The sequence below is a fragment of the Chiloscyllium plagiosum genome, unplaced genomic scaffold (assembly GCF_037043375.1).
Source record: "Chiloscyllium plagiosum isolate Xiang-an unplaced genomic scaffold, Cpla_swu_hap1 HiC_scaffold_31, whole genome shotgun sequence".
Taxonomy (NCBI): domain Eukaryota; kingdom Metazoa; phylum Chordata; class Chondrichthyes; order Orectolobiformes; family Hemiscylliidae; genus Chiloscyllium; species Chiloscyllium plagiosum.
Genome location: NW_028270169.1, coordinates 51,032,546 through 51,046,698, shown reverse-complemented (window position 1 = coordinate 51,046,698; position 14,153 = coordinate 51,032,546). Strand labels below are relative to the sequence as shown.

Genomic DNA, 14,153 nt, shown 5'->3' with positions numbered 1-14,153 from the left:
ATCACTCCCCCCCCCCCCCCATCCCCCCCACTTCCCCCCCCACCCCCCCATCACTCCCCCCCCCACCCCCCATCACTTCCCCCCCCATCACTTCCCCCCCCACCCCCATCACTCCCCCCCACCCACCCACACTCCCCCCCCACCCCCCCCATCACTCCCCCCCATCACCCCCCCCCACCCCCCCATCACTTCCCCCCCCCCATCACTTCCCCCCCCACCCCCCCCATCACTCCCCCCCCACTCCCCCATCACTCCCCCCCCACCCCCCCATCACTCCCCCCACCCCCCCACCCCCCCATCACTCCCCCCCCACCCCCCCACCCCCCCATCACTTCCCCCCCATCACTTCCCCCCCACCCCCCATCACTTCCCCCCCACCCCCCACCCCACTCCCCCCCCACCCCCCCATCACTTCCCCCCCCACACTCCCCCCCCATCACTCCCCCCCCCCACCCCTCCATCACTCCCCCCCCACCCCCATCACTTCCCCCCCCACCCCCATCACTTCCCCCCCACCCCCCCATCACTTCACCCCCCAACCCCCATCACTTCCCCCCCACCCCCCCATCACTCCCCCCCATCACTCCCCCCCCACCCCCCCCATCCACTTCCCCCCCACCCCTCCATCACTCCCCCCCCACCCCCCATCACTCCCCCCCCCACCCCCCCATCACTTCCCCCCCCACCCCCCCATCACTTCCCCCCCACCCCCCCATCACTCCCCCCCACCCCCCCATCACTCCCCCCCACCCCCCATCACTCCCCCCCACCCCCCCATCACTCCCCCCCACCCCCCCATCACTCCCCCCACCCCCCATCACTCCCCCCCACCCCCCCATCACTCCCCCCCACCCCCCCATCACTCCCCCCATCACTCCCCCCCCCAACCCCCATCACTTCCCCCCCCAACCCCCATCACTTCCCCCCCACCTCCCCATCACTTCCCCCCCCACCCTCCCATCACTTCCCCCCCCCACCCTCCCATCACTTCCCCCCCCCCCCCACACCTCCCCCCCCCCCATCACTTCCCCCCCCCCACCCACCCATCACTTCCCCCCCCCACCCTCCCATCACTTCCCCCCCCCACCCTCCCATCACTTCCCCCCCCACCCTCCCATCACTTCCCCCCCCGCCCTCCCATCACTTCCCCACCACCCCCCCATCACTTCCCCCCACCCCCCCCATCACTTCCCCCCACCCCCCCCATCACTTCCCCCCACCCCCCCATCACTTCCCCCCCACCCCCCCATCACTTCCCCCCCACCCCCCATCACTTCCCCCCCACCCCCCATCACTTCCCCCCCACCCCCCATCACTCCCCCCACCCCCCCATCACTCCCCCCCCAACCCCCATCACTCCCCCCCCCCCCCCCATCACTCCCCCCCCAACCCCCATCACTTCGCCCCCACCTCCCCATCACTTCCCCCCCACCCCTTCCCCCCCACCCCCCCATCACTTCCCCCCCAACCCCCCATCACTTCCCACCCCACCCCCCATCACTTCCCACCCCACCCCCCCATCACTTCCCCCCCCACCCCCCCATCACTTCCCCCCCACCCCCCCATCACTTCCCCCCCACCCTCCCATCACATCCCCCCCCACCCTCCCATCACTTCCCCACCACCCCCCCATCACTTCCCCCCAACCCCCCATCACTTCCCCCCCCCACCCCCCATCCCTTCCCCCCCCACCCCCCATCCCTTCCCCCCCCCACCCCCCATCACTTCCCCCCCCACCCCCCATCACTCCCCCCCACCACCCCATCACTACCCCGCCCACCCCCCCATCACTTCCCCCCCGCCCCCCGTCACTCCCCCCCGTCACTCGCCCCCCCGTCACTCGCCCCCCCGTCACTCGCCCCCCCGTCACTCGCCCCCCCGTCACTCGCCCCCCCCCGTCACTCGCCCCCCCCCGTCACTCGCCCCCCGCCCCCCCGTCACTCGCCCCCCCGTCACTTCGCCCCCCCGTCACTCGCCCCCCCCGTCACTCGCCCCCCCCGTCACTCGCCCCCCCGTCACTCGCCCCCCCCGTCACTCGCCCCCCCCGTCACTCGCCCCCCCCGTCACTCGCCCCCCCGTCACTCGCCCCCCCGTCACTCGCCCCCCCGTCACTCGCCCCCCCGTCACTCGCCCCCCCGTCACTCGCCCCCCCGTCACTCGCCCCCCCGTCACTCGCCCCCCCCGTCACTCGCCCCCCCCGTCACTCGCCCCCCCGTCACTCGCCCCCCCGTCACTCGCCCCCCCGTCACTCGCCCCCCCGTCACCGCCCCCCCCGTCACTCGCCCCCCCGTCACTCGCCCCCCCGTCACTCGCCCCCCCGTCACTCGCCCCCCCCGTCACTCGCCCCCCCGTCACTCGCCCCCCCCGTCACTCGCCCCCCCGTCACTCGCCCCCCCGTCACTCGCCCCCCCGTCACTCGCCCCCCCGTCACTCGCCCCCCGTCACTCGCCCCCCCGTCACTCGCCCCCCCGTCACTCGCCCCCCCGTCACTCGCCCCCCGTCACTCGCCCCCCCGTCACTCGCCCCCCCGTCACTCGCCCCCCCGTCACTCGCCCCCCCCGTCACTCGCCCCCCCGTCACTCGCCCCCCCCGTCACTCGCCCCCCCCGTCACTCGCCCCCCCGTCACTCGCCCCCCCGTCACTCGCCCCCCCGTCACTCGCCCCCCGTCACTCGCCCCCCCGTCACTCGCCCCCCCGTCACTCGCCCCCCCGTCACTCGCCCCCCCCGTCACTCGCCCCCCCCGTCACTCGCCCCCCCCGTCACTCGCCCCCCCCGTCACTCGCCCCCCCGTCACTCGCCCCCCCGTCACTCGCCCCCCCGTCACTCGCCCCCCCGTCACTCGCCCCCCCCGTCACTCGCCCCCCCGTCACTCGCCCCCCCGTCACTCGCCCCCCCGTCACTCGCCCCCCCCGTCACTCGCCCCCCCGTCACTCGCCCCCCCGTCACTCGCCCCCCCGTCACTCGCCCCCCCGTCACTCGCCCCCCCGTCACTCGCCCCCCCGTCACTCGCCCCCCCGTCACTCGCCCCCCCGTCACTCGCCCCCCCGTCACTCGCCCCCCCCGTCACTCGCCCCCCCGTCACTCGCCCCCCCCGTCACTCGCCCCCCCCGTCACTCGCCCCCCCGTCACTCGCCCCCCCGTCACTCGCCCCCCCGTCACTCGCCCCCCCGTCACTCGCCCCCCCGTCACTCGCCCCCCCGTCACTCGCCCCCCCGTCACTCCGCCCCCCCGTCACCCGCCCCCCCGTCACCCGCCCCCCCGTCACCCGCCCCCCCCCGTCACCCGCCCCCCCCCGTCACCCCGCCCCCCCGTCACCCGCCCCCCCGTCACCCGCCCCCCCGTCACCCGCCCCCCCGTCACCCGCCCCCCCCGTCACCCGCCCCCCCGTCACCCGCCCCCCCGTCACCCCGCCCCCCCGTCACCCCGCCCCCCCGTCACCCGCCCCCCCGTCACCCGCCCCCCCCGTCACCCGCCCCCCCGTCACCCGCCCCCCCGTCACCCGCCCCCCCGTCACCCGCCCCCCCGTCACCCGCCCCCCCCGTCACCCGCCCCCCCGTCACCCGCCCCCCCGTCACCCGCCCCCCCGTCACCCCGCCCCCCCGTCACCCGCCCCCCCGTCACCCGCCCCCCGTCACCCGCCCCCCCGTCACCCGCCCCCCCGTCACCCGCCCCCCCGTCACCCGCCCCCCCGTCACCCGCCCCCCGTCACCCCCGCCCCCCCCGTCACCCCCCGCCCCCCCCGTCACCCGCCCCCCCGTCACCCGCCCCCCCGTCACCCGCCCCCCCCGTCACCCGCCCCCCCGTCACCCCCGCCCCCCCGTCACCCGCCCCCCCGTCACCCGCCCCCCCGTCACCCGCCCCCCCCGTCACCCGCCCCCCCGTCACCCGCCCCCCCGTCACCCGCCCCCCCGTCACCCGCCCCCCCCGTCACCCGCCCCCCCGTCACCCGCCCCCCCGTCACCCCCCCCGCCCCCCCCCCGTCACCCGCCCCCCCCGTCACCCCGCCCCCCGTCACCCGCCCCCCCCGTCACCCGCCCCCCCGTCACCCGCCCCCCCGTCACCCGCCCCCCCGTCACCCGCCCCCCCCGTCACCCGCCCCCCCGTCACCCGCCCCCCCGTCACCCCCGCCCCCCCGTCACCCGCCCCCCCGTCACCCCGCCCCCCCGTCACCCGCCCCCCCGTCACCCGCCCCCCCGTCACCCGCCCCCCCGTCACCCGCCCCCCCCGTCACCCGCCCCCCCGTCACCCGCCCCCCCGTCACCCGCCCCCCCCGTCACCCCGCCCCCCCGTCACCCGCCCCCCCGTCACCCGCCCCCCCCGTCACCCCGCCCCCCCCGTCACCCGCCCCCCCGTCACCCGCCCCCCCGTCACCCCCGCCCCCCCCCGTCACCCGCCCCCCCGTCACCCGCCCCCCCGTCACCCCGCCCCCCCGTCACCCGCCCCCCCCGTCACCCGCCCCCCCGTCACCCGCCCCCCCGTCACCCGCCCCCCCCGTCACCCGCCCCCCCGTCACCCGCCCCCCCGTCACCCGCCCCCCCGTCACCCGCCCCCCCCGTCACCCGCCCCCCCCCGTCACCCGCCCCCCCGTCACCCCCGCCCCCCCCGTCACCCGCCCCCCCGTCACCGCCCCCCCGTCACCCGCCCCCCGTCACCCGCCCCCCCCGTCACCCCGCCCCCCCGTCACCCGCCCCCCCGTCACCCGCCCCCCCGTCACCCGCCCCCCCGTCACCCGCCCCCCCCGTCACCCGCCCCCCCGTCACCCGCCCCCCCGTCACCCCGCCCCCCCCGTCACCCGCCCCCCCGTCACCCCGCCCCCCCGTCACCCGCCCCCCCCGTCACCCGCCCCCCCCGTCACCCGCCCCCCCGTCACCCGCCCCCCCGTCACCCGCCCCCCCGTCACCCCGCCCCCCCCGTCACCCGCCCCCCCCGTCACCCGCCCCCCCGTCACCCGCCCCCCCGTCACCCCCGCCCCCCCCCGTCACCCGCCCCCCCGTCACCCGCCCCCCCGTCACCCGCCCCCCCCGTCACCCCGCCCCCCCCGTCACCCCGCCCCCCCGTCACCCGCCCCCCCGTCACCCGCCCCCCCGTCACCCGCCCCCCCGTCACCCGCCCCCCCGTCACCCGCCCCCCCGTCACCCGCCCCCCCGTCACCCGCCCCCCCCGTCACCCGCCCCCCCCGTCACCCGCCCCCCCCGTCACCCGCCCCCCCGTCACCCGCCCCCCCGTCACCCGCCCCCCCGTCACCCGCCCCCCCGTCACCCGCCCCCCCGTCACCCGCCCCCCCCGTCACCCGCCCCCCCGTCACCCCGCCCCCCCCGTCACCCGCCCCCCCGTCACCCGCCCCCCCGTCACCCGCCCCCCCGTCACCCGCCCCCCCGTCACCCCCCCGCCCGCCCCCCGTCACCCGCCCCCCCGTCACCCCCGCCCCCCCGTCACCCGCCCCCCCCGTCACCCGCCCCCCCCGTCACCCGCCCCCCCCGTCACCCGCCCCCCCCGTCACCCGCCCCCCCCGTCACCCGCCCCCCCCGTCACCCGCCCCCCCCGTCACCCGCCCCCCCCGTCACCCCGCCCCCCCCGTCACCCGCCCCCCCGTCACCCGCCCCCCCGTCACCCGCCCCCCCCGTCACCCGCCCCCCCGTCACCCGCCCCCCCCGTCACCCGCCCCCCGTCCCCGTCACCCGCCCCCCCGTCACCCGCCCCCCCGTCACCCGCCCCCCCGTCACCCGCCCCCCCGTCACCCGCCCCCCCGTCACCCGCCCCCCCCGTCACCCGCCCCCCCGTCACCCGCCCCCCCGTCACCCGCCCCCCCCGTCACCCGCCCCCCCCGTCACCCGCCCCCCCCGTCACCCGCCCCCCCGTCACCCGCCCCCCCCGTCACCCGCCCCCCCGTCACCCGCCCCCCCGTCACCCGCCCCCCCGTCACCCGCCCCCCCCCGTCACCCGCCCCCCCCGTCACCCGCCCCCCCGTCACCCGCCCCCCCCGTCACCCCGCCCCCCCGTCACCCGCCCCCCCGTCACCCGCCCCCCCGTCACCCGCCCCCCCGTCACCCGCCCCCCCGTCACCCGCCCCCCCGTCACCCGCCCCCCCGTCACCCGCCCCCCCCCACCCCCCCAGCACTTCCCCCTCCACCCCCCCAGCACTTCCACCCCCACCCCCCCATCACTCCCCCCCCCTCACTCCCCCCCCACCCCCCCATCACTCCCCCCGCCCACCCCCCCATCACTTCCCCCCATCACTTCCCCCCCACCCCCCCACCCCCCATCACTCCCCCCCCCCACCCCCCATCACTTCCCCCCCCCATCACTTCCCCCCCCCACCCCCCCATCACTTCCCCCCCCCCCACCCCCCCATCACTTCCCCCCCCATCACTTCCCCCCCACCCCCCATCACCCCCCCCACCCCCCCATCACTTCCCCCCCACCCCCCCATCACTTCCCCCCCCCATCACTTCCCCCCCCACCCCCCCATCACTTCCCCCGCCCCACCCCCCCATCACTTCCCCCCCCCCACCCCCCCATCACTTCCCCCCCCCCCCACCCCCCCATCACTTCCCCCCCCCCCACCCCCCAGCACTTCCCCCTCCACCCCCCCAGCACTTCCCCCTCCACCCCCCCAGCACTTCCCCCCCATCACTTCCCCCTCCACCCCCCCATCACTTCCCCCTCCACCCCCCCCATCACTTCCCCCTCCACCCCCCCATCACTTCCCCCTCCACCCCCCCATCACTTCCCCCTCCACCCCCCCATCACTTCCCCCTCCACCCCCCCATCACTTCCCCCTCCACCCCCCCATCACTTCCCCCCCATCACTTCCCCCCCATCACTTCCCCCCTCCCCCCCCATCCCTTCCCCCCATCACTTCCCCCCTCCCCCCCATCCCTTCCCCCTCTCCCCCCCATCCCTTCCCCCCCTCCCCCCCATCCCTTCCCCCCCTCCCCCCATCCCTTCCCCCCCTCCCCCCCATCCCTTCCCCCCCTCCCCCCATCCCTTCCCCCTCCCCCATCACTTCCCCCCTCCCCCCATCACTTCCCCCCTCCCCCCATCAGTTCCCCCCTCCCCCCATCAGTTCCCCCCTCCCCCCATCAGTTCCCCCCTCCCCCCATCAGTTCCCCCCTCCCCCCATCAGTTCCCCCCTCCCCCCATCAGTTCCCCCCTCCCCCCATCAGTTCCCCCCTCCCCCCATCAGTTCCCCCCTCCCCCCATCAGTTCCCCCCTCCCCCCATCAGTTCCCCCCTCCCCCCATCACTTCCCCCCTCCCCCCATCACTTCCCCCCTCCCCCCCATCACTTCCCCCCTCCCCCCCATCACTTCCCCCCTCCCCCCCATCACTTCCCCCCTCCCCCCATCACTTCCCCCCTCCCCCCATCAATTCCCCTCTCCCCCCCATCACTTCCCCCCTCCCTCCATCACTTCCCCCCCTCCCCCCCATCACTTCCCCCCCTCCCCCCCATCACTTCCCCCCCTCCCCCCCATCACTTCCCCCCCTCCCCCCCATCACTTCCCCCCCTCCCCCCCATCACTTCCCCCCCCTCCCCCCCATCACTTCCCCCCCCTCCCCCCCATCACTTCCCCCCCTCCCCCCCATCACTTCCCCCCCTCCCCCCCATCACTTCCCCCCCTCCCCCCCATCACTTCCCCCCCTCCCCCCCATCACTTCCCCCCCCTCCCCCCCATCACTTCACCCCCCCCCCAGACACTTCCTCACCACCTCAATCACTTCCCGTCACTTCACCCCCCCATCACTTCCCCATCCCTTCGTCCCCCATCCCTTCGTCCCCCATCCCTTCGTCCCCCATCCCTTCGTCCCCCATCCCTTCGTCCCCCATCCCTTCGTCCCCCATCCCTTCGTCCCCGCAATTACTTCCCTCACCCCCCAATTACTTCCCCCACCTCCCCAAGTAGTACCCCACCCCCTTCTCTCACTTGCCCAACCCCCAATCACTTCTCCAACCCCCCCACCCCCATTCGCTTCCCCCACCCCCAATCGCTTCCCCCACCCCCACTCCCACCCCCAATCGCTTCCCCCACCCCCACTCCCAACCCCAATCACTTCTCCCACCCCCAATCCCACCCCCAATCACTTCTCCCACCCCCGCCCCAATCACATCTCCCACCCCCGCCCCAATCACATCTCCCACCCCCACCCCAATCACTTCTCCCACCCCCACCCCAATCACTTCTCCCACCCCCACCCCAATTACTTCTCCAACTCTCATACCCCCTGAATCACTTCCCCATTCCCCTCACAACTGCCCCACCCTACACCCTCCGAACCACCTCTCCACCTCACTTCCCCACCTGAATAACTTTCCCAACACCCCCCCCACGGTTGGGTAAAGGAGGTTCCTCTGTATTTGGCAACCAAAGCTGATCAGGTTACCCCAGAGATCAAATGTGAAAGTCTACAACCCACAGTACTGTAGTGGGTGAGCCCTGCAATCGCTGATGGCAATTAAAGTTGCTTTGGTCCATTGTACAAAATTATTTAATGCCAATCTTAATTATTGAACAGTTTCTTGCCTTTTTAAAGCATCCCGTAATCTGCAACTGAAATCTGTTGAGTTACCCCAATTGCCCCCCACACTAAAAGAAATAAACTCAGGTCGGGGAATTAAAAGCAAGGTCAGTGGAAGTGTTCCTAACTCTGAACCAGGAGGCCTGGCTCAAGTCTCACCTGGTCCTGAGGTGGATAATAACATCTTTAAGCAGGTTGATCAGGAAAATAGTATAAAACAAACCCATGGAAGCTCCTCTTGCCACAAAGTGGTAGTGTCCTTGACCCTAGACCCAAGAGTAGACCGGCAGGAGGCTGGAGGAACACAGCAAGTCAGGCAGCATCAGGAGATGGTGAAGTCGACGTTTCTGGTGTAACCCTTCTTCAGGACTGACCTGAGGAAGGGTTACACCCAAAACTTCGACTTCCCCACCTCCTGATGCTGCCTCGTTGCTGTGTTCTTCCAGTCTCCTGCCTGTCTACTTTGGATTCCTTGGACTGAAGAGGCCTAGCTACTCCACAGGGGTATACCAACATACAAACTATACAAACAGGTTGATTGGAACATTTAAAACTAAAGCCTTCCATTCTTAAAGTGCTGATACTTTGAGGAACCAAGCATAACTAAAGATCCTGAGTTGGATTATTGAACTGGTTTCAGACAGGATGGGCATTTGGACTGGGCACATTCTGTGGTCAAGGGAGAAATCCACAAACGATCAACTCTCTAAGGTCTCATTCTTATTCCTCTGACTGGAAATTGGACTGGGCCATGACAGCTTCCATTGTTGAATAGTTCACAGACATTCACTGCAAATGACCACTTGGTCAAGATGCTTGGGAAGTTAATATCTTCAGAAAACCAATCCCAAGAGCAAGACCACAACCTGTTGTACGTGAGATGCCCAGATGTTCACTTATTAGAATGACACGCCTTTTAGTGTAATTACATCACTTTGGTAAAGCATTATGATAGAAGTTTATTTTAGAATTGTCTAATTGAACTGCATTAAAAAAATCAACTGTATATTTAACCTTTCTCACTTGCACCAGGAATGAGCATGTAAGCTGAAGTATTAGAATAGTATAGAATAGCAATTTATTGTCACTTGTATTTATGAAAATACAATGAGAATGTGTATAAGTCGCCACAATTTGGTGCCATGTTAATTACAGAAGTTATAAAAGAACTAATTGAGACAAAGTTAGGACAAAGTTCATCTTTTGCTTCCCCCACGGCAATCTGGGTTTATGGAGTGGCTACAGGACTCCACTGCCAAAGTTGCCCCTGAGGTCACCAAAGCAAGGATTTCCAGACCAGACCCACCGCGTTGCCAACTTTCAAGCCACTGCATTGCACCATAGCACGGAGGGACAGAGTGGACCCACCAAGGTGCTGAAGCCATCGCCACTTCAGTTGCCACATGAAGCTGCCACATTTCTTCCACAGCCACAAGGAACGGACCTGAACCACCAAGCCGCATGGAGGAACGGATCCGACCCACTATGATGAAGCCTTTGATAAAGCCATGGCCATGAGAAATGGACGTCTGGATCCACCGCGCTGCCACTGCCACAGCGGGTCCTGGCAACCACCCTCCTCCTCTGCAGCTGCAGAACAGAAGAAAAAGTGAACTTTGATACAAAAGAAAACTGAAGAAATAAAGAAACAAAACAAAAAGAACAAAGAAGAATGCAGCTGGCCAGGTGAGCGGGAACATACAAGCACAGAGCCCGAACACTTCCTCCCCTGCCGTTGCTGCTGTCTTGTAATAAGTATTGATGATTTTAGGACTGTCACCTGTGAAACTGGCTGAGTTCAGAGTGATAGATATTTTGCAGTATCAATGTGTGAAATAACCTCTGCATTTATATAATCCTGTTGCCATCAAGAACCTTTCAACATGTTTCTTGGATAGGGCAGAAAAAGAAAGACCTAATAAAATGCTGAATATTAAACTGCATTATTTGAGTTTTGTTTACTCAATCTCCTCATCTTGAATTTTGATTCCTTTTCTTTCCCTTGTCTCCTGTGGGTGTTGACTCCTTGCTGGGATGTTGTTCCATGGGTAATGTACATCTTTTGTACTTTTGTACCCAAATGACCAATAATTTACATTGAGGTTCAAAGGTGACAAAATGTTTGGCTACAACATGTCCTGGGATAATATCTTTTTAAAGAATATGATAATTAGGCAGAAAATTTGCTTGTCATTCTTGTAAGCAGTGTATCTTAGTGATATGTTTTGTAAATTGAGTAATGATTTCTGCCTGCTGAGTTTTTGAGGAAATTTAGATTGAGCATCTTAACATCCTGTTCCATTTTTACCTTCGACAGCCTGGAAACAGATATGGTCTGTTTATTGAAATCCTGGCTTTAAGCTGTTACTAGGGTAATGATGTGTATGTTGCTGATGAGCTGCTGTGTGACTCGAGGTGAGATTGTTTCTGTTTAGGACTGCGTTAGTGAGTGTGCAGTGGTTTCCAGTGTTGAGAGTGATTGCTTCTGAAAGAGTGCAAACCTTTCTGATGTTTGGGGGAGGCATGGTTTCTGTGACAGCAAATTTCAACCCTGTCGAATTGTGGCAAGAATTCAGAGGTCCCTGTGATTTACATAATTCAGTCAGTAGCTGTCTACAGCAAAGTAATGAAAACAAAATGAGCCTATAATTGTCAATATTGTAGTAAAATCATGTTATTGAACTAACTTTAGTGAGTGAGGAAGCTAACAAACCAAGCAAGGGATAAATAGACTATCTCCCTCCTGGACTGAAAGCAGCAAGCAAGTCCATATGTTATTGGTAAATTCTGCAGTGTTTAGTTTCTCCAGTATCCTGATAATTGAAGGTGACAATAATGATGAGACATCAGGAGGATTTCCATGAGTTGTGACAGTCAGATATATCTAATTTTCCGTGGTTGAATTATTGTCTGCTCAAACATTGGCTGGAGTCTGGGCTTGACAGGGTAATAGATTCAGAATTGGTCTTTGGCTATTATCTATGTTTGGTGAAAACTTTAGAATTGAGATAACACATTTCTTCACTAAAAGGGTTGTGAATATTTGAAATTCTCTGTGCCTGAAGCTGTGGATGCTCTGTCAGTGACTGATGGATTTTCTTCTTGAATACTCAAGGAATTAAGGCATATGGGGTTCGTGTAGGAACTTGTAGCTATGGTAAAAGATCAGACATGCTTTTATTGAATGATAGAGCAGGCTTGTCAGTCTGAACATCTCGTGCTGCTATTCCTTATTTGTATACAAATATTTTGAGTATAATGTTGGAATTAAGATTTTATAAGAATTTGGGATTGTATTTTTAATTTAGGTGAAAATGAAATGGGGGTCATGTGACTTGGCCTGAATTCTGATTACAATAAGTCTAGCTACTTTGATTATTAAAGAGAGGTCAAGGGAGTTTGACTGTGAAAAAGGTACAAGGGATTCAGACTTTTAGACAATGGCAAGAACATCTGCAGTGACAGTGAAAAGACTCGAGGTCTCCAAGTTTGTCCGAAGTATTAAATATGTTAGTTTAGCAGTTTAGTTTGTTTCAAGTTGGAGTTGGAGTTTTAAAGGTTAGCTGGTTAGTAATTCTACCTGAGTGCAAAGTCATGGTGATTCATATTGCCATGGAGGTAGACTTTGAGAGAGGAGGGTTTCTCAGATAGCTCTGGAGCAAGCAGACCTAAGTCAGTCTGCCAGGATGAGAGAGAGCAAGTTTCTGTGGTTTACCGTGCAGGTGGGAGCTATTGCTTGGATTGAACAGACCAAATTCATGAGCATTTAAAACTAGGCTGGAAAAAGCTTGAGCCAGAGGATTGCCAGAAAAATTCATCATGGAAGACAGTTCTGTGGTTAAAAGTTACCACACTGGGAAAGGAAATGGATAGAATTAAGGTCACTGAAGCTAAGAATCACTTTGGCTTGCTCTGGTAGAATTGAGTTTAAACGGTGTAAACTATGTCTATGAAGTGAGTGTGTGTTTGTTCAAAGTAGGAAGGAAATGTTGTATTCTACAGTTCAGACTAAAATCTGATGACATAAATGATGTCTCATTGATGTTTTTATTTATTTGTTACTTTGTGTGTCTGAAAACCTGAAACCTGACATTCTTTCAGCTGGAAGTTGGAATTTCCTTCAGAATGATGTGGGTATCTCTAGGAAATGTAACAACATCAAGGTAGGGCGTAACTGGTGGGAGCTGTTTGTAATGTAGAATTAACTAGATCTTTCATTTTGATGAAAGTACTTGTTATTTTTCTCCAGATGATTTAATGTCCTGAGAGGTTCTGTAAGAGGGAGCAGTGGTAAATCAGCAGAAAGTAGGACACAAAGATTAAGGGGATAAAGCTAAATTGTAAAGAGGGTAGGAGTTTCGTGAAGTATATTGAAAAGGTTAGGGGGAATGTAGTAATTGTCCCATTATGAAATTGAACACCTGTTCTTCCTCCTGATCAGTGAACAGTAGTGCATCCTGCGTGTTGTGTTTGAATGAGTGTGACACTGGGTTCAGAGTCTGCATAGGCCTGGTATCGGCTTGTGAGAGGGGCATGGTGAACATGAGGCCTCTCATTGTTCCAATTGAAAGAAAAAACTTCTTGCAGCCTGTGGTTTTGCTGAATAAGGGTTGACATTCAATGATGTTAGCTTCTCTCAGCCTGGCTGCAGCATATCATTTGTCAGTACTGGGTATCCTGGTTTGATCTGCAGCAGGATGTAGTTTTGGTTCTGAGATCCTGAAGCTGAGCTTGGTTGTGTTCTTGAAGCTTTCACGGGGATTGGCTAGCTTGTATTTTACACTGTTTATAAGGGAGGTGCTTGCCAATGAAAGTACTTTTGTCTGTACGCCTCCTCAAAGTGGCATGTCACAAACTTTCTGCTTCTTGGAAAATGACTTGTGTAGAAATTGCAACAGAACCAGGCCCAACTCGACCATTCCACATTCATGTTGTCCTCCATATGAGCACAGGATCAGTGTGCCTACCCCTTTTTATACATAGCTTTAAAACTCCAGCTCTAGATTGAAGAAGAGAGCTTCCTACTCTAACCTTGCCATATGTCATATTTGTGTCTCCTTGTATCACCTCTGTTCTAGGCTAAAAGATGAAAGCTAATCTTTTGTCGTATGAACAATCTTTTATGGGATGTGAGTGTTGCTGGTAAGGCCAGCACTTGGCCATTGCTTCTTGCCCTTGGACTGAGTGTCTTGCGAGGTCATTTCGTTTCAAAGTCAACCACATTGCTGTGGGTCTGGAGTTGCATATAGGCCAGACCAGGTAGGAACGGTAGATTTCTTTTGCTAAAAGATATCAGTGAATCACAACAACTGGTAATTTCATGGTCATTGTTACTGGGACTAACTTTCAATGGTAGCCTTGAGTTTACATTCTGCAAGCTGCTGCGATGGAATTGGAACACATATCCCCAGGGTTTGAGTTTGCTGTCCTGATTTACTAGTCTTTCGATATTAATACGATCCTTAGAGCAGTGTTCCTTCATCTTTCACCTTGTCCTTCAGGGTTACTATCTGTCCATCTTACCTCTAGGTTTAGTCTACTTAGCTCTCCCCACTCCATTGTTGACTGTTAATGTTCCCTCAAGTTATTCAGCAATCTAGCCAGCTATCATGATAATTGCTAGCCACGCATTACCGT

At 63.0% G+C, this 14,153-nt stretch overlaps 1 protein-coding gene across 3 annotated transcripts in view; it reads left to right on the top strand.

The window, feature by feature from the left end:
- LOC122564151 (AP-2 complex subunit beta) overlaps positions 1-14,153 on the top strand; it is a 318,942-nt gene that overhangs the window by 3,762 nt on the left and 301,027 nt on the right. The window contains exon 2 of one of the 3 annotated variants that reach the window (XM_087977537.1): positions 13,595-13,775. The exons of the other annotated variants lie outside the window; for them this stretch is intronic. The gene's annotated coding sequence lies outside the window, so the exon portion shown is untranslated. The remainder of the gene's footprint in view (positions 1-13,594; positions 13,776-14,153) is intronic. 3 annotated transcript variants of the gene reach the window in all.